Source organism: Chiloscyllium punctatum, chromosome 12 (genome assembly GCF_047496795.1).
Source record: "Chiloscyllium punctatum isolate Juve2018m chromosome 12, sChiPun1.3, whole genome shotgun sequence".
Taxonomy (NCBI): Eukaryota; Metazoa; Chordata; class Chondrichthyes; order Orectolobiformes; family Hemiscylliidae; genus Chiloscyllium; species Chiloscyllium punctatum.
In genome coordinates, this window is record NC_092750.1 from 39,917,362 (window position 1) to 39,937,804 (window position 20,443).

A 20,443-nucleotide genomic window follows, 5' to 3' on the forward strand; every position below is an offset into this window, starting at 1 on the left:
AACAGTAAATTGTAGCTCATTATATAAATGCAATTTTAGGAGTTGTTGTGGTGCAGTGATAGTGGCCCTACCTCTGAGACAGAAGGACTGAGTTCAAGTCTTACCTGCACCAGATATGTGTTGTGACATGTTTGAACAGGATGGTTAAAACAACTATAAATGCAGTCTTGCTTTTTTTTCATATAAATCAAATCAGGAATGAATAATTGACAATTTCAAAAAAACAACCAGATGGCAACACTCAGCAACACGCACCAGCATATTATTCTGTGTGCAGATGACACATTTTCTTTTATCCAACGAAGGGAGCACATGCACTCCTAATAAAACAAAATCTGTGATCCTTCTTGGTTCTGGACACAAATCTATGCCATATTATTTTGTTCTACAATGTGACGGAACTTTTTTTGTGTCACTGGGTTATTAGTTGCTGCAGCCATCTATTCGCTGCAGTTTACACATCAAAATGGTCTGATGAACAAAAGCAAAAATTATGGCATATGAATAATGTGTTGACATCCAGCGAGGTACTCTCATCTGACTGCAGTGCAGTACTGACCCCCATTGAATTGCGACAATTGTCTAAATACAGCATCATGAATCAGACTAACAACCTGTCTATTTCATTATAGAAACATGCTGGAGCACAAGTGACCAGATATAACATAATGAAAGAAATTAACTGCCCCATGTTACACTCAGCAGAGGGAAAGAAGGATAAATTAATGTACCATTTAAACATGAGCATTTAAACATATTATAATAATATAGTAATGCAAAAGATTGCTGCTTTGCAGTGTTTCTTGAGCAATTAGCTAGTTAAGAAATCATTTTTGGATTATTTTATTATTTTCTCATATATTTCATTGACTTTTTTCATACAGCTGAGTGAGACAGCAGGAGTAAAGATCCTTAGCTAAACAGTCAAATCACCAGATCAAAGATGAATTAGCATGTCTTCCAAAAGCTACTTACATGAGGATCAGTAAAATTCCTAATAAATTAATTATGTAGACAATGGGTAGTAGTATTTATCCTGTTCACTTATATTCATTCGTGAAAAATAGATAATTCAATGTCATGGCTGTTACAGTGGATGTTACTGATAACATTAACATTGATAATTAAATAGTTGATTTTAAGATTCTTAACTTCTTTGTCCTTTTGGTAGTGGCTGGCAGGCAGCACTCAAACTGAGACAGAGTCTTTTCCTTTTCTTTATCTGGAGTGCAAGTGTGTCTAATGGCTGTTTTGAAACCTGTGAACTTTACAGAACACTAGCCCACTGTCTAAGATGTCAGATTATGAATACACACAGACCAGAGTTAAAGCTCACTTAAAAAACTAGATTTTTTGTTTATTTCTGGAAGAATAAAACACAAACATGTCCGCAGGTGATGCCTCCTGCTAAGAGGGGGTTTGCGTGACGTTGCGACACTTTCCAGAATTTCTCTCCAGACAGACATTGAATTTCACCTGTGGTCATTTTAGTTACATCAGTCCCTTTTAAAAAATACATATTGGAATCCAATGTTTTGTGTCCACAGGTGATCCAGGATTAAGATCAATGGTCACGCAACAAATAATCAAAATGTTGAATCAATTTTAGACATAACCTGAGTTGATATATATCTGAATTATTCAAAAAAGGTATTTTCACACAAAGTCAAGAGATATTAATAGTTATTCATTTATAATGGGTAAACACAATACTACTCAATTCTAATTTAATTAAGTTATTTATTTGCTTGGACAATAAATAGTTTGGTGTGCTGTTATTTATAAGAGTGACATTTATCACGGTGACTGCAAAGAATCAATTGCTCAAGTGAACTGCTTTGATCAATTCTTTTATTTGCAATAATGCATTTGAGAAATTATTAACATTGCATTTTCTATTTTAAAGCTTGACTGAATTTGTGTTCTTTCAAAAAGTTAATCATCTCGGTAATGCGGTTCTTCATAGGTTCAAAACTTTACTTCTCATACAGCATGCCTTTCTGATTACAGTTAAGTTCTGCTATTTGTGTCATCTTCATTTGTGAGTTTACTTACTCATGCAAAATATTTCACTTCGTTTTGCCCATTTTGGCTTCAATATTCACTTTTTTTTTGGAACAAAAGGAGTGCCTGGAGAAAAATAGGCAATTGAATATGGAGTTGATGGCATATTGTCTTTCTAAAATAGGGAGAGGTGGTGATGTCGTGGTAATATAATTAAAATAGTAGTCCAGAACCTTTGACTAATTCTCTGAGGATATGGATTAAAACCCACCAGGGCATATGATGAAATGAATTCAATAAACAAAAAAAATCTGTACTAAAAGCTAGCTTGACGGCAACTATGTAAGCATTGCCAAATGTGGTAAAAATCCATCTGGTTTACTAATTTTATTTCGGGAAGGAAATCTGTCATCCTTACCTGATCTGGTCTAAGTGTAACTCCAGACTCACAGCAATGTAGCTGACACAACTGCCCTTTGAAATGGCCCTGTCAAGCCACTCAGATCAAGGGACAACTAGGGATGGACAATAAATTCTGCCCCAACCAGCAACACCTATATTCCATGAATGAATCCAAAAACATGCTTTTGCATGTCTGCCATGTTGTACATTGACCCACATAGCCATAATTTGTGTTTAAGTGCGCTGCTGTAATTGCATTACTATAAGTTTAATCATTTGTATCAGTGAGTACAGTACAGATGATCAGTAAACCATAATTATTTTAAAATAAGTGGGTTTATAAACCAGTAAATAGCCCAAGAAAGTGATGACACTTGCTGAAGACATGACAGTATTAAATGAAGGAACTGCAATGGTATAACTATGTTGGCTAGGGAATACACTGTTAGGAATCTACAATTCAGAACGTTTAGCATTCTAAGGATAAATAAGTATCAATGTTCGCTCCTCTGGTAGTAATATTGCCAGGTTAATTTTCTGCGAATAGGAGAGTTACGCAGTTTAAAGAAATTGAGAAGCTGACTGATATATGGACTGACCACGAGAATCAAAAATTCCCAGTTAATTGCCCAATAATTAGAATAGGCTGTTATACTGTACCAACATGTAAAAAGTAATAAAGATATTGCTGATGATTTCAGAGGAGATGAAGGAGATACGGGATGGCCTCTTTACCTTCCAGGGGATTTGCATCCGGTACAGAAAGGTTTTTAGTTGCTTCAAAAAGTGTTTAAGTGTTCAAAATGTGAAGTTAGTGAGAGAGGTTAGATCAGCAGATGCATGTAAATCCCAGAGGAGCTGTATAAGTGTACGAAGGAGAAAGAACCAGCCAAAACAGGTCTTTAAAGCAGATGAAGCTGGTTCTGTTCCAGGTATAGACTAATGCTCATTTATAGGTCAGAACCCTCAAGCTCTTAAAAGAAAAATTAAATCTATTTTCCCAGTTTATTACAAGCTCAACAGCAGTATGTGTGTTGCAACAATGTATGTTAACAGATTTGAGAATTGCTTTCTGCACAAGATCAGGATTTATTTCTGGAGAAAGAATGTGCCCTTGATGGCTGACTTCCTGAGACCAACAATAGAATTTTCTTTAAAAATGGACTATGATACAAACATGACAAGAAATGAGGAGTGGAACCTTATGGGGGTCTCAGTCAAAACACGTGACAGAATTGAGAGAACAGTTTGGTGAGGACTATCTCGACATTGATAACATCTCTTTCCACCTCTTACATTTTTCACAAGCAGTGTGGTGAGATTCTTGCGAAGCAACAGTGAGATCATGTGATGCTCATTAACTTTTTTTGAAAGCCTTGTTATCAGACCTCATTAATTGTCATACCTCTGTCTTACCAAATTCACCAAATAAACCTGACATCAAGATAGCTCAACAAGGAAACCAGAGTGAGCACCGAGTGGATTAAATACACTGATTCCAAGTCAAGATTAGTGGTGCTAGAAAAGCACAGCCGGTCAGGCAGCATCGGAGGAGCAGGAAAATTGACGTTTCGGACAAAACCCCTTTAGCAGGAATCCTGGTGAAGGGTTTTTGCCCAAAACATCAATTTTCCTGCTCCTCGGTTGCTGCCTGACCTGCTGTGCTTTTCCAGCACCACTCTACTCTTGACTGATTTCCAGCATCTGCAGTCCTCACTTTCGCCTACACTGATTCCAAGACCAGGCCCTGCTCAGAGCAGTCAAAGTCAGGACTCTTTTCATCGAAGGAGTGAGGAGTCAAGTGATGGGCAAATGAAACCATCGGTCTTGTCTCCTTCTGCCCTGTGGGCTCTTTTCTCCTGGAATAGGAAACAGGCAGGTATTATGAGAGATGGACATCATACAGCTATTACTGTTGGCGCTCATGGAACAAGTCACCAGGCAGCACAGAGGATTACAGGACTCGTGGTGTCAGGGATAGGGTAGATGACAGCAAGTGGGAAAGATAACACAGGCAAGGAGAGTAGTAGAGCTTGAACTTTGGCAAGAAAGAATACAGCAGCACAGATAGTGTTTATGAGGTGGAGAGAAGACTGTGACGGTTACCCTGGTGGAGTGGAAAGAGACATTGACCTTCATCCTACATTTCTGGATTTTCTTCCAGATGACTGAATCTGCTTTAACCCAGATGGTAACTTGGATCAGATTGGCATGATCTGGTGTCATGGCCTCCATTGCCAGGGCTAGGGAAGAGGAAGTCCTGCACTGGCTCCACATGTCCAGCAGGATCTTCAGAAGACCATCTGTCCTAGGTCACATGTCAGGAGCTGAGCAGGGCATTGCAGGCTAACTGTGGTTGTCTGGGTGGACAGCAGCCTTTCAAAGATGGCATGGCAAAGGGGATGCCAGTCTTCAATGGATATCCACTGAATGGTAAGTTGTTCCAGGAACAGCATAGGGTAAAATGGGGAAACCAGGTGTAAGAGGTGCCATGGGGTGAAACAGGTAATTAATGTGGTAAAAACAATGACTGCAGATGCTGGAAAGCAAATACTGGATTAGTGGTGCTGGAAGAGCACAGCAGTTCAGGCAGCATCCAACGAGCAGCGAAATCGACGTTTCGGGCAAAAACCCTTCATCAGGAATAAAAGCTCTTCCAGCACCACTAATCCAGGTAATTAATGTGTTGAGTCTGAGAACTCGCTAAGCCAGCAGTGCAAAACCCTCCAAAAGATTCAATGCAACTTGGAAGTAGCCAAAAATCATAAGATCAGCCCACTGTTTTTTGAAGACTGATTGACAATGCTATTGCCCCTTATCAAGAATGCCACAACATTCAAAAGCATAGGACAATATTGTCAAAAATAACAATGATGATGTTCCAGAGGTGTTGATGTTGGAAGGCAATGTTGTCACCTCAACTTTCTCCCTCATTCCCTCTCTCCATTTCCAGAATGCATGTGATCAGTGTCATATCAAGTGTTATTACAGAAAATAAAGACTGATGTAAGGGTAATATTTTGGCAAAGAAGAAAAGCTGACTGGAGAAACTAAGTATAAATAGTTTTTTTTTTAACTGAACTCACAATATGAAGCTAAAACTCAGGGCTATATGCTGTGTCAAACAGCAGAAACAGCAAATTACAGACACAGCCAAATGATTCTGGAACTAACAAAAACTGCAGTGCTGCCACAGTCATGAATGGTGAATCAAGTAATCAACAGGAGGCAGGAATTCTAATGAACATTCCTCATCCTCAGCCTGAAGTGCCAAGTATATGATACTGAGAATCCTCCTCTTGAGGTCCCCACAATCATAGAAGGCAATCTTCAATGAATTTGCTTCACTCGACGTGATTTCAAGAAATTGCTCATTTGGAACTAGATTTGAGTTTCAGAACTAGCCTCACCTCCAACTAGGTTGCTCCAATACAGCTCATATACTAGCATCTATGTGGCAATGGCAAAATTGCCCAATATTTCTTGTCTTAAAAAAAACAGTCAATATATCACTCCATCAGCCTACTCTCAATTAGTCAAGTCATGGAAGGTTTAGTTGATGGATATTAGGCAGTACTTACTCACCAATAACCTGCTCAGTTTGGGTTCTGTCAGGACCACTCAGCTTCAGATCTCTGTGTGCTCTTGGCCTAAAAATAAACAAAAAGATTAATTCCAGAAGTGAAGTGAAAGTGACTGCCCTCGCCCTCAAGACAGTCTCTGATTCAGGTGACATTAAGGACCCCTAGCAAATTAAAGTCAATCAGAACTCAGTGGAGGGAGAAACTGTCTGCTAGCTGATGTGATGCATAGCTCAAAGGAAGATGATTGCTGATTTATGGAGTCTGAGGACATGCTTGACCTCCTCAAGACAGGGAACTAGGCCCACTCAACTTCTGCTACAAAATGAAAATGCCTTGCATCATTCTGTTATCCTAATAAGACATCTTCAGATGCTACATGGAAATATTATACATTTAATATGACACCAAGGCACATACACCAATAAAAAAGAGCAGATGAATATAAATTTAATCAAATCTGTGCTTTTAAAGAATATCTTAAAGGAATAAAGTACGTTAAATAGGTGGAGACATTCAGGAAGAGAAGACACTACAGATTATATTCTGGTTATAATTAAGATAGTTCAGAACAGATCCAGGTCAGTGCAGTCTCATGCAACTCGATGATGTTCCAGAGGTGTTGATGTTGGAAGGCAATGTGGTCAACTTTGCCAAAAGTTGCAGACATGTCCAAAAGAACAGGGAGTAATAGTTTCTCTCTGTCTTAGTTACATCATTTTACTCAATTACAAAGGAAGCATACTCGCAGAATCAACCCTGTCACCTTATGTGTTTCAATAAGATTACCTCTCATTCTTCTGAACTTCAGTAGATACAGACCCAACCTGTCCAATCTTTCCCCAAAAGCAAGTTCCTTTACCAAGGAACCAGTTGAGTGAACATCTGAACTGCTCCCAATGCAACTTTCTTAAGACAGTAAAACTGCACACAATACTCCAAATGTGATCTCAATAATGGCCTGTACAGCTGAACCAACATTTCCCTACTTTTATACTTCACTCCCCTCGAATTGAGAATCAACATTCCATGTATCTTCCTAATCAGTTTTTGTGCTTCTCAAATAAGTTGTTGTGATGCATGCTTCAGTCCTTTCACCAAAAACATTATTAAGGAGGAAGATTGTAAATGTTTGAGACACCAGCACTATCCCCCATTGCATTCCACTATTTGGAGTTTGTTAATTCAAAATGATGCTTTTATCTCTACTTTCTGCTTCCTGTTATCTAACTAATCCACTTTCCATGCTAGTATGTTACCGTTTACTATGAGCTCTTATTTTGTGAAGGAACCTTTGATGTGGCATCTTATTAAATATCTCTTGGAAAATCAAGTACGCCACAGCTAAAGGTTTGTCTTTACTCACACTACATGTTACTTCACACAGATAGCTTAAATAAATTAGTCAGCATGATTTCCGTTTCACAAAACCACAATGATTCTGCCTCCTTAATAGTGGATTCCAGTACTTTGCTTATAACAGATGTTAGGGTACGTGATGTATGATTTCTGCCTTCTTTCTCTCTTTTTTCATGATTAGGGGTGTCACATTTGCAATTTTCCCAATTCACTGAGACTCTTCTAGAACCTGGGGAATTTTGAAAGATCACAAACAATGACATCTACTATTGCTGCAGCAACCTTTGGAAGATGCTATGATATAGATCATCAAATCAGGGGACCTGCCATTCTTTATTTCTCATAGTTTTCCCAGGAGCTTTCCCCTGGTGATTATGACTGTTTCAATTTCCTCTAGATGATTTTCTTCTTGATTTTTTAAGCATTCTTGGGACCTTTTTGCCTTCTACAGTGATGATGTTACAAAATATCAGTTCAATATTCCTGCCCTTTATTTGTTGGCTATTGTAAACAGGTGCAGGAATGGGTATTTTGTAGAAGTGCTCATCTCTCAATTAATTTCCCAAAGTTTGTTCACAACCTACAATGCATAGGTCAGATGGAATGGAAGAATCCCTCTCAACCTAGATAAATGCAGTTCCAACATCAATCAAGAAGCTCAACACCATTCCAGAGAGCAGCCTGCTTGATCAGCATCCCATTCACTACTTCACCAATTTGCTCCCTTCAACACTGCACATGTGACAACTGTGTTTACTTCATAATCACAACTGCAGTAAACCCAGACATCCCCCATCTAGAAGGACATCAGCAGCTGATGCATAAGAATGCCACCACCTGCAAGTTCCCTTTCAAGTTTCATATCACCCCAATTTAGAAATATATTGCTGTCCCTTCAGCATTGCTGGGTTAAAATCCTGCAACTCTACTTATCAGCAATGTGGGTACACCTTCATCAAGCAAATTGTAATAGTTCCAGAAGGTGGCTTAACACTATTTTCTCAAGAGAAATTAAGGGTTGGCAATGAATGCTGAACTTACCAGCCCATGAACAAAACTAAAAAGAAAAGCTGGAAAAGAAATGAGTGAATAAATAAACCTAACATATTTTTGAAAGTCGAGATGGAAAGCAGCCAATAATCCCTCAAACTGAAGCACAACTAAATGAGTAAAAAGATTAACTTATTCAAGAGTCATTCTTTAAAAAACTAAAATAAATTAAGTTGTGGACTCTGTGAAGAAAGCTGTAAAATTTGTATGAATAATTTTTCATTTTTAGAGTTCAGATTTAAAAATAATTACATATTTTATGTTTCATGACATGCTTACTTTTGTGAATGCGTGTTATTAAAAAAAACCTAGGTTAGATGGTCCTCCTGGATCAGTGACCTAATCCAGCGTATGTCAGAGAACAGGTGACTGCAAAATCCTGGAGGAGTTAATCAAAACTTGTTTCGACTGCGAAATTTCACAACAACTAGAGCAAACATTAGCTTGTTTTCAATCCAGAATAATCAATGATTTAGAAAACCTAATGACTGAAAGTACTTATGAATGTTTGGGGTAGATGTGATAATGGTCATAAGCAGTTTATTTCGTTCCTAGAAGAGAATTCAAAACAGATCAGGGAAAAAACAGCTACTTCAGCAAAAAAGTTTAGTTTGTGAAATTTCCAAACTAGGAGTGTGCGTTTAGAAATCTGCAAGGTATTAAAAGCTGAAAAAATTATAAAGGTTTCAATTTTGTGTGTATTCATATAAGAAGATACCACAGTGCAGAGGGCAGAAATCTGGGAGGATTGATTAATTGAAAGTTATTGATTTGATATAGAGAGACAATCTCTCTGGATTTGAGTCTTTGTAATGGATGATCTCTGGCAACAGGTTGATATTTTATTTTCCTATGTGTTTTAAAGTCTTTCTAACCATGTTCTATATTTGGATAGTTTAGTGTAGTGATTGGAACCTGGTGGATCTCATTGACCGTGAGGTCCTTGATTGGAGGTGTTAAGCTGGGTCAATCCGGGAGACCTGGCAAACAGATGTAAACTAGGGATTCTGAATCTCCTTAATTCAGGGGCTGACTCGGAGCTGGCTGGCCACATCAGTGTACTGTGCACAAGTAAATAAACGCTGACTTGGTGATGGTATATTGGCCTCTTTACAATTATTTCATTTAATTTGTATTATTTTCCTTTGTTTTCACCTTTTGTGTAATAAAATTCTGCCCTGTTGTTAAAAAAACTCTGCAGCCTCATGAGACTATGTTTCAGTGATTGACTGCCACATTAATGAAAATAAAATGAAAACATATGATTTATCAAACAAGGTTTCATTCTGGATCAGCCTTGTCTAGCAGTAACATGACCTGGGATCATAATGGCTCATTTACATCTACATGCATCTAGCCTTAAGCTGAGAATGTTCAAAATCAATGGAAGTAGTCAATTACAATCTTTTCACTGCAGCACTCATTTTGTTATCATGTAAGCTGTGTGATTTATAATATTTTCATATCATTCATCTTTGAGTCTGATTGTTAAACCAGTGGCATAAACCATATGTTGGAGAAGAGGTGAGTGGAGCCCTTCTGGAGTGACAATAGGAATTTTTTTTTGTGTTCTGAGAATTTATAATCAGAGACAGCAAATAATGAAAGGCATTAGCTTGTGTTTAGTTTAGAAGAATCAAAAATTGATTTTTGCTTGAGAAGAAAATGGATTTGAAAATTTATGGTTAACACTAGACCTGGTGAGGGTCAAACATAAGAACGGTTTATCCTGGAAAAGGAGTTAGTTCAGAGCAGTGAGAAAATAGGTTATCTTAATGTAAGTATTTTATATAAGTATTAGCATGGTTTGTTCAACTTGATCTTCATTTATTTTGTGCAAGAAAATTCTGGTTTATTGTTAAATCAAACCTGTAGGATGGTATGCTTATGGCTCACTGAAAGTCTACTATATCCAATTCTCACTCTTAATAAGCAATGAATCCTGACTCTGATCACCCCAAGCAGGGCCTACACTGGTACCAAAGGCTGTCCTTGACTTACTGTGGCAGGATCCCCTGAGTGAAGTCAAGCCTTGTTGACTTGAAATGTCATGAACAGATGAAGAAAATAAACAAGAAAGCAAATGGAATGCTGCCCCAGGGGGATGGAATACAAAGATGCAGAAGTTATGCTGCAGTGCATAAAACCCTGGTTAGATCCCACTTGGAGTACTGTCAGCAGATCTGGGCACGATACCTTGTGTTTATAAGAATAGTACCTTGAATTCAGGGGTGAAGTTATGAGGAGCAATTATACAAATTAGGTCTGTTTTCTCCAGAATTTATCAAGTTAAGGGGGTCAAAATCTTCAAGGTATTTACAAAAAAAGGCAGATCAAGATAAACTACTTCCAACGGATGGGGTTCTATAACAAGGGGGCATAGTCTGAGAATTACAGCCAGACCGTTCAGAAGGAATGTTAGGAAGCACTTAGAGTCATTGAGTCATAGAGATGTACAGGACGGAAACAGACCCTTCAGTCCAACTCGTCCATGCCGACTCGTTATTCCAACCCAATCTAGTCCTATTTGACAGCACCTGGCCCATATCCCTCCAAACTCTTCCTATTCATATACCCACCCAGATGCCTTTTAAATGTTGCAATTGCACCAGCCTCCACAACTCCCTCTGGCAGCTTATTCCATACACGTACCACCCTGAGTGAAAAATTTGCCCCTTAGGTCCCTTTTATATCTTTCCCCTCTCACCCTAAATCTATGCCCTTCAATTCTGGACTCCCCCACCACAGGGAAAAGACTTTGTCTATTTATCCTATCCATGCCGCTCATGATTTTATAAACCTCTATGAGGTCAGCCCTGAGCCTCCGACCCTCCAAGGAAAACAGCCCCAGCCTATTCAACCTCACCCTATAGTTCAAATCTTCCAACCCTGGTGACATCCTTGTAAATATTCTCTGAACCCTTCACAACATCCTCTGGGCACAAAGGGTGGTGGATGTTTGGAACTCTCTTTCACAGACAGCAGTGGATGCAGGATCAGTTGATAATATTAAATCTGAGAAAGATACATTTTTGTTAAGCAAAGGTATGAAGGGATATGGGCTAAAGGCAGGTATCCCATTGAATACTGAAACCAAAGAGCTATATAGCCTATTCTTGTTCCTATGTTCCACTAACTGGAACAAAGCTTCTGGCAATCATGGCAAACTAAAATAACGATAAAACTGCAGATGTTGGAAATCCAAAATAAAACTTTAAATGCTGGAGAAACTGAGCAGGCTTGGTACAATCTGTGGAGAGAGAAACAAAGTTAATGTTTTGATCCAGTATAACTCTTCTTCGGTTCTGAAGGATAAGACTCAAAACATTAACTGTGGCAAGCTTTCTGGCATTGCATCTGGTCTAAACAGGATGGCAGTTCAACAGTATTATAAACTATGTATCTATGTCTAAGGGGGCAATGCTCAAAACGAGAAGACAATGCAAAACAGGGATACTATAAATATTCAGATAGGCTCAAACTCAGTGACTGCTATGACACTTATCAAATAGCCCACAGAAACAGCCTGGTCCAGTTCATGAAATATATGCATGTCCCTGAGAGCAAAATGTTCTTGCTGTAGTAACATAATGATAATTGATGGTGCAGCATTGAAGTACTGAAGCAATCTGTAGGTGGATCAGAGACGTGCCATGAGGTTTCATAGAGGCTGGAACATCAGATGCCAATGTTCATGGATGTGGGGTACACGTGGCTCGTGATTATGCTGTATGCGCGAGATATTGGTGCCTGATGTCCATGGAAATCTTTTGGTGCAACAGTCATGTTGAAACCACCAAGATCCTTTTTTGGTTTCCATGTCAAGTTTTCCTAATGGCAACTTTGCAACTCATGATAAATTGAACTGTCGACAAGGTGTTTAAAAGCAATGATGATCATCAGCTGGGAACCCTTCGTCGACTAACAAGAATCTGCCAAACTGTTTGGACAAAGTATACAAGACGTGGTGAGCTGATCTTAATGTCAATAAGAGCATTGCCGAACATCTTTCCAAGTTCTACCACTCATCTTACCATACCCCACCAAAGTCTGAAATTTCCACCCATTGTGCTTAATGGACTTATCCACCTGTACAATTATTCTTCCATCAAAGCAAAACTAAAATTTCTTTGTATAAAAGTACCAATAAAAAAAAAATCAAGTACATGTACATTTAGAAGTTTTCAGTTAGTAGTTTAATTTACAAAGTCCTGTAGCTAATTTTGAGTTTTGAGTTTCCCTTTGAAGACTTGTAACTCAACTAATCCTATTTATTCTATGAAAACAAAGGAAAGCATCAATCTTTTTGAACTGATTATTAAACTCTAAATCACAAGTTATGCCACACCAAATTCTAACCTTTTAAATATTCTCAAATACAATGTTTCTTTTTATATGCACATTATGAATAACTTTAATATCAAATTATGCTCACAGCTTCAGCATTGTTTTTTTAAGTCAGGAGATGAAATCTTACAAGTCTCTGTTACTACTACACATGCACTTGGTTCATGAAAAAATTGCAGCGCATTAGCCAATGTTTTCTTCATACATTTATAGCAGCAAGCAATTTTGTTTGAACCTCAGATAAATCATACTAAAGATCAAACTACAAAATTCATGCCAAAGACAATAAATCCATTTAAAGCAGTACCATTTCCAAAAATTCAGACTGGGTATCCAAGTTAAGTTGTATTATGCAAGTTGGCGACATCACAGCGCAGCTGGTCAAACTGCGAGAGATTAACTAATGGCAGGGAGCAAATGTTTTTGAAAAAAATGCATGCACACAAGCCTTCCATTGTTCCAGGAAAAGATCCAGCAAGTTTAGAAAATTTATCATTTAAACCACCAACAACATTCAGGTAGAAGTTTGATGCCCTATTGCATGTCTACAATTCTATCAGCAGTGGGAGATCCAGAAAAAGCTTACCAAAGAAGGTAAAGTAGTCACCAGAAACTACACATAGGATACTGAAAGATATCATTGATAAATTAAAGAAAAATACATTGCAAGCTGCTCACAATAACACGGGTGGCTTGCTTCCAAAGGGCACAACACTTGCAGGATCCAATAATACAACCACAGCTTTTGTCTAAAAGGCACTTTACAATGCATACAGAAAACAAACTCAAACACTAATTCACCAGTTTCACAGATATTTCTCATTTACCTTATGACTGTGCAATTAAATTATTCAAAATAAAGTGATATTGCTTGATTACTACTTAAATGTGTATTTTCTCAAACTGCACTATATTGTTTAAGTATGCCCTATGGTGCTTACTTAGCAAAAACAGTTTTAAAAAATCAGTATTTTATTCTGGTAAAGATACTTAATTCCTTCTTATTTCTTCCTCTCAACTATTTTAAACATCCTGTGCCACAAATATTGGTACAGCCAACAGGCAAGAGACAAGATTAGTTCCAAAGCCTTTTGCACTGTAATTGTGTATCTTTTCTCAGATTTGTGAAAGAGCAGTGGTTTGCTTGGCAGTTTTATGTTCCTACAGAAGAGGTGCTTGGTTTTGACCCAGGCTGAGATTACACTTAAATACAAATCTATATTCTACCTCTGCAACAGGCAAGTATACTTAGGACTGACTGAAAAGTCGGTTTGAGGTATTCTCAAATACGAGTTTGATACAGCTAGTATTTACTTTTCAAAAACCTTAAAGCATTTGGCTCACCAGACCGGTGACAGCTCCTTTAAGTCGCTATCCAATTCATCTTTCTTCCTTGCTTGCTTTCTCTTCATGGTTATGTAATTACGTCCCCTTCAAGTATTTATCTAATTTCTTTTTTAAAATCAGTACTTCATCTTTGTACATCATTTCTTCATGTGCTATTGAATTCACTATATGCATAAGTGGGTTCCTTTGAGTTTTACAAACCTTGACAAGAACAAACCCATGCAGCCACTCCACCTCATCTCTTAGGCCCACTGTACTGCACTCCTAGCTTTAACTTTAATTTATTTTTTTCTGTAAATCAGCCAGTCTCCCAATATCCATACCCATTATCAAACCAACCTCCACTGTGACTCTAGACCTCAACCTTGGCATTCATTATACCTGGCCCCAATAAGATTTTTACTCAACTTAATAAAACAACAATAATTAGCATTTGCAGAATTAGAGAAATCAATGAAAATATTGTGACAACTGTAAGTGGGAACAGTCAGAACTGTATGTATCTTGAAAATTTTAACATTTAAAGTTTGAAATGTTACTTAATATCAATATTGTAGTCTATAAAGTTCAACTTCTACATAGAGCAAAACAGTCCTTTTTTGTAAAGAGTACCTACAGATAATAGTTGACACAATAACATCAACTTTTCTTTACTTCTCCCAGTTCATGTCTTACCAACTTAATAGAATTCTTTGAGGAAGTGATAAAGTTGATTGATGAGGCTGTAGATGTCATACACATGGACTTCAGTAAGGCGTTTGATAAGGTTCCCCATGGTAGGCTAATGGAGAAAGTGAAATCACATGGGGGCTAGGGTCTACGAGCTGGATGGATAGAGAACTAGCTGGCAACAGGAGACAGAGAGTAGTAGCAGAAGGGTGCTAGCTGATCAGAAATTATACGGTGATCTTGTACAACATTCATACATTTATATTACTATTGCCAAAGAATTCACCTGTTTTCTCAGGTCACTATAGAATAACAAGAGTATATGCTGCTTTACAGATTACATATTGTTTGTGGATATATGTATTTATCCCCTATGAAGCAACAGTGCCATTGTGTTTGGATGCGGTTATGATTTAGGAGGTTTATTCTTCATCAAAAGGTTCAGGTAATCTAATGGTGGGAAAATGAAGCATTACTTTGGATGTTGGGTTTGGAATGCAATTGCCAAAGGTTTTGGTTCTTGTTTGAATGTTATTGTGTTATTCTTATTTCACCTTGATATTTTCTTGGCAACTGTAACAGATTTGAATAAGCCAAAAATGCTCCATCAAACTAACCTGACAACTTCAGAAAGGTACAGCACAAGATTGAATTTTCCCAGGCTCTGATTGATATGGGCAATGGAGATTCAGTTTTGAAAATATGGCAAGAACAGAAAAATGCCTCCCTCTTGGACAGCAGTCCCCAACATCAAAGTATTTGTTCTATGGGTAGAAATCAACTATACAACACCTCCCCATCCACAGAGGTTGACATCACACATCCATCAAGACCTTACCACATCGTTATGGCACATCTTCAACTCATTTAGAATACGGTTCCCCATTTCAAGTCACCCATTTAAGACAGAGATCAGGAAGAATTTCTTCTCTCAGGTGGTAGCGGATCTGTTGAATTCTTTACCACTGAGGGCTGTTCAGGCCAGTTGCTAGTTAATGTTCAAGGCTGAGATAGGCTGATTTATAATCATTTAGGAAATCAAGTGCTATAGAAATGAGGCAGGAAACCTGAGTTAAGGACTAATAGAACAACCACAGCTCATTCAAAAAGTAGAATGCTTGGGTCAAAGGGCCCATATCTGCTTCTATACCTTGCACTGTAATGCTGTTGCCAGGCCACATTGGACACAGGGTCAGGCTCCCATCTCATGAATCAGAGCAAGGTTCATCCCAAATGTTTTCATTTACTTTCTTAGAGCTCGCTCACTCACTCTGCATCTACTTTGGTGCCTCAGCATCTCTGCCCTGGTTTGCCCTTTTGAGCTTTGTTGCCTTATTCAGAACTTAGAGGCTCACAACATTTTTGTGAGGCCTTGCCTTTAGCACAGATACAAAGCCAGGCAGTTTGACTTGGTCATCAGCAGAGATCAGTCCAAGGGGATAGGTACATTATTATATTAATGCCACAACTGCAACAGGTGTCAGCAGCAGATGCAGGAAACACACTGTCTTCTGCTTCAGCCAAATGGCCATCTTCAAATTCTAAGGGTAGTAATCCTCAGTCAAGTAAAAGTAGACTCTCATCAATCAGGGGTTCCTGCCTAAGTCAGATATGGTCAGAATTGGATCTCAGTCGAGGGGCTTATACATAGTCAGTCATTGATTTGGGGTGATCAGGGTCAAGGTTTCTGCATCCCTACTGTCCAGAGAATGGCTAAGGTCAGTCCTGAAGATTCAGTGTAATCAGTACAGAGCTTTCCACCAAGTCAGTTGCAGATCTACAGTCAGGCATCCAATCACTCATTTGTTTGGGCAGTCTGCCCAAGCTTGCTCAGATACAGAGGATCAATAATAGTGAAGGGAAACAACTCAATAAATAATGGTGGAAGACATTAAAGCATTGGAGGAGATGGGTTATCGTGGTGGAGATGTCATTGATGGTCACAACCACCTTGAAGGGAAAATACAGTACATTGGTTGTCAGGATCAAACTGTGGGGCCAGGAACTGGGATAATCTTTGGGAGATGGAGACTTAAATGAAAGAGTTGGGAGCAGAACATGTGCAAGTTCATATTGATGGGATTGACAGGAGTGCATTGAGAAAAGGTACAACAAGGTTGGGGGGAAGGGATCGGTGCCTCTGATTAATTGGCTAAGACTGCAACTCATTCTGCTAAGCATGATTTCTGTGCTTTCCATAATCATTTAAATCTCAAATACACAACAGAAATGAGAAATGGCTATGATAAAACACGGAGTAGGCAAGATAAGTAGTTTTATTTTTGTCTGAACATGTGGACTCAACTTATGAGGGCCAAAAAGCCCTGCAAGGCTGCATTAATCACACATTTAGATAACAGTAGTTGAAAACATTTATAACCATAGTGCCATGCTATTGAAACACATGCCGTATCCAACTATGTCACATGTCATATCTTTGGCTGACCATATTCTTTATCTATAAAGTGAAAATAACCAAAGATGGCCTTGCAGACCCACAATTCACAAACGCAATCTAAGAGCTCCTAGACAAAATAAAACTGCTTTCTTCAAAAAAAATGAGAAAAGAAGGAAATCTGAAACAAAAACAAAAATTGCTGGAAAATCTCAGCAGGCCTGGGAGCACTGGTGGAGAGACGTCAGAGTTACTGTTTAGGATCCAGGACCCTTCTTCAGAACTGATGGTACCTCAGAAAAGGATGGCTTTTATGCAGAACATAGGGTGGGGAGAGGGAAGAGTCAACGAAAGGTGGAGATAGCGGCCAAAGAGAGAGAAAAACAGTTGGACCACCAAAGGAGTAGGTAGGGACCAATCTAGGATAAGGCCGAGGGCTCCTTGAGAAGCTAATTTCCTCATATTCAACTGTAAGTATTCAACAACATGCTCTTATACGTAATGCTAAATTTCTCAGGTGATGTGTTGGGTGAGGATGGTCAGAAAAAGTTTCCGCAATCCTGCCACACTTGCATGTACTTGCATGATGCTTGTGTTGCATACATCCTATGTCAAAGGGATATGTAGAGCCATTCCATGACCCTACTTGTTAAATGTGCTATCTCCCACTGTATGGAAGACTATGTTAAACTGTCATTTGTGTGTGATACAAATGCTGACTGCTCACATTAATTTGGTTTCTTTTATTCCATATACAGTTTCATTGGAACTGTGATCAATGGATTATCATTGCTTTGGCTGCAATGCTATGGAGGTGCAGAAATATTGAGGAGGAACAATGTGCCACCAAAACCAAGACCAGCAGCAACCTGCAGTGGTTTTCATACTGCCTCCACATGAAGTATGCACCACTACAGGTCCCCTCAGGACACAGAGGAACTGCAGGAGACCCAGAGTCCATTGTCTTCATCACCATTTCCTAGTCTGGTGAAGTGGACATTGTGATGCTTGAATCTATCTGGAGGGCCTCAAATCTTCCTCAAACCACTTTACGTCTTCTTCATAATGCTTAGTTTTGAAACATCTGCAAATGTGGTCCCCACATCCAAATCATTGACATCATTTGTTAACAGTTGTGTCTCCAAGTATTGAGTTGAAAAGTGTGGTGCTGGAAAAGCGCAGCAGGCCAGGCAGCATCTGAGGAGCAGGAGAATCGATGTTTCAGGCCCTTCTTCAGGAATGAGGTTGGTGTGCCAAGCGGGCTGAGATAAAAGGTGGGGGATGGGGGGGGGGGGGGGGGGGGAGTTTGAGGGAGGGGCACTGGGAATACCATAGGTGGAAGTAGGTGAGGGTGAGGGTGATAGGCCGGAGAGGGGATGGGGGCGGAAAGGTCTCCAAGTATTGATTCTTGTGGTAACACACTAATTAGTTTGCCAACTTGAATGACCAATTTATTCTCATTCTACATCTTGGTTAATGCTTAATCCATGCCAGTACAGTAATTCTTAACGGACGTGCCTTTATTTTGCTAACCAAACTCCTGTGGTGGATTTTATCAAAGTCTTCTGAAAATCCAGAAATGGACCGACCATATAAATACTGTAGCTACAAGAACATGTTAGAGGCTGGGAAGCCTGCTCTGACCAAGTTAGTGCCAATCTCCCCAACACCTACCATCACCAAATACACAAGACAGGTGTGTAATGGAATACTCTCCACTAAAATAGATGTGTGCAGCTCTAAGAAATCTCAAGAAACCTGATGTAATCCAGGACAAAGTAGCCCCTTTGATTGGCACCCCATCCACCACCTTCAACATTCACCCAATTGTGATTGTTGATGCACAGGAAGAGCAGAGCCTACCAAGTCTCCTTCAACATCATTTTCCAAACCTGCAACCTCTACCAAAGCGAAAGGCAAGGGTAACAATATTTGGCAACACCACCAGTTGCAAGTACCCCTCCAAGCTTCACATCATCTTGACATCGAACTATATCTCCATTCCTTCACTGTTGTTGGGTCTAGACTCAAACTCCTTTCTGAACTGCACAATGGTTGTCCATTTACCACAAGAATTGCATTGCTTCAAGAAGGCAGCTCAATACCTTCTTATCCATGTCAATTAAGAATAGAGATAAAAACCTCTTATGGACAAACAGAAAAGAAGTGGATCATGAAGCATAACCAGCAGTGACAGCCAACACTGTGGAAAGTCCCCACCACCCTCAAGACTCATTAATCCACCATCATTGATTGACTGTGTCAGAGTGCCACCTTTTTAAGTCAGCATTCATTCAAGAGGATGTAAATTGTGGCACAGTGGCTGTGTCCCTACCTCTGGGCAAGAGATACCAGAAGTTCCAACTGACTTGGAGAGACATCATAACAGGTCTGAAAAGGTTGGTTTAAAATGTACTTAAAAGGAGTGACTTCTCGGACACTGGGTGCTATTGTGGAACAGGCAGACAGATGTAATATTGCATGGTGTAAATGAAGATGAGATTCAGTAAAACTGCTTTTGGTTTTTTGCTTTGCTATCTAGTTTCAAATTCAATTATCAGTCTGCAGCAAATTAATTGCATGATCAATGTAAAATTCAGTCATGGCTTCAATGGCTAGTAGTTGCAAGGTTGCCTCCAACTTTTGGAATGAGAATCAGGATCCACTGCATCGCTGTTAAATCCTGATCCTTCAGTTTTTATTCTTAGTCTTAAGAAGTCTCTGATCACTTTACTTTCTAAGACCAATAATAAGTTTGGCAGCGATAAAATGAATACTTTTAAAAATGAATGTCTCAATCTATTTGCATTAAGTACAAGAAAGCAACTGACAGCCAAATAAAAAAGCTTAACACAAAGATTATGGCAGAAGAACTACATTCTTCCAGTACTAGGAATATCTTACGTCATGACAAATGATAAGTTTTGATATCAAAACTACACAATTTATATTTAACTTGAGCATGCCATCTCATTTTAACACTTGAGACTGAAATTTTGTTTGCAATTTTACTGTTCTGGAGGACACTCATTAATCCATCTGAAATCATTGTTAAGCAGCTTTCAAAAAAATAATTGGACAAAACAATTTCAAATGAATATGTTAAGTAATTCTATTATGTTATCATTGGTACAATTTCAAGGTCTCCAATTATTTTTGTTAATAACATAAACTCAATAGAGATCACAATCTGAATTCTGGCTAGAATTTTTAAAATTCTCAAGATCTCGACCAAAATGTGTGTTAATTCTCTTATGTACTTCTCTTATAGTGCATGGCAAAAGATTCT

At 38.7% G+C, this 20,443-nt stretch overlaps 1 protein-coding gene across 6 annotated transcripts in view; it reads right to left on the reverse strand.

Annotated features, from left to right (window-relative positions):
- The window catches only part of LOC140483809 (bis(5'-adenosyl)-triphosphatase-like), a 1,171,574-nt gene that overhangs the window by 1,012,437 nt on the left and 138,694 nt on the right, over positions 1-20,443 (reverse strand). For 3 of the 6 annotated variants that reach the window (XM_072582433.1, XM_072582434.1, XM_072582438.1), the window contains one exon: positions 5,992-6,056. The gene's annotated coding sequence lies outside the window, so the exon portion shown is untranslated. Of the gene's footprint in view, positions 1-5,987; positions 6,057-13,050; positions 13,070-20,443 lie in introns of those variants that run through there. The other 3 variants (XM_072582436.1, XM_072582437.1, XM_072582435.1) reach the window with 2 other exon arrangements.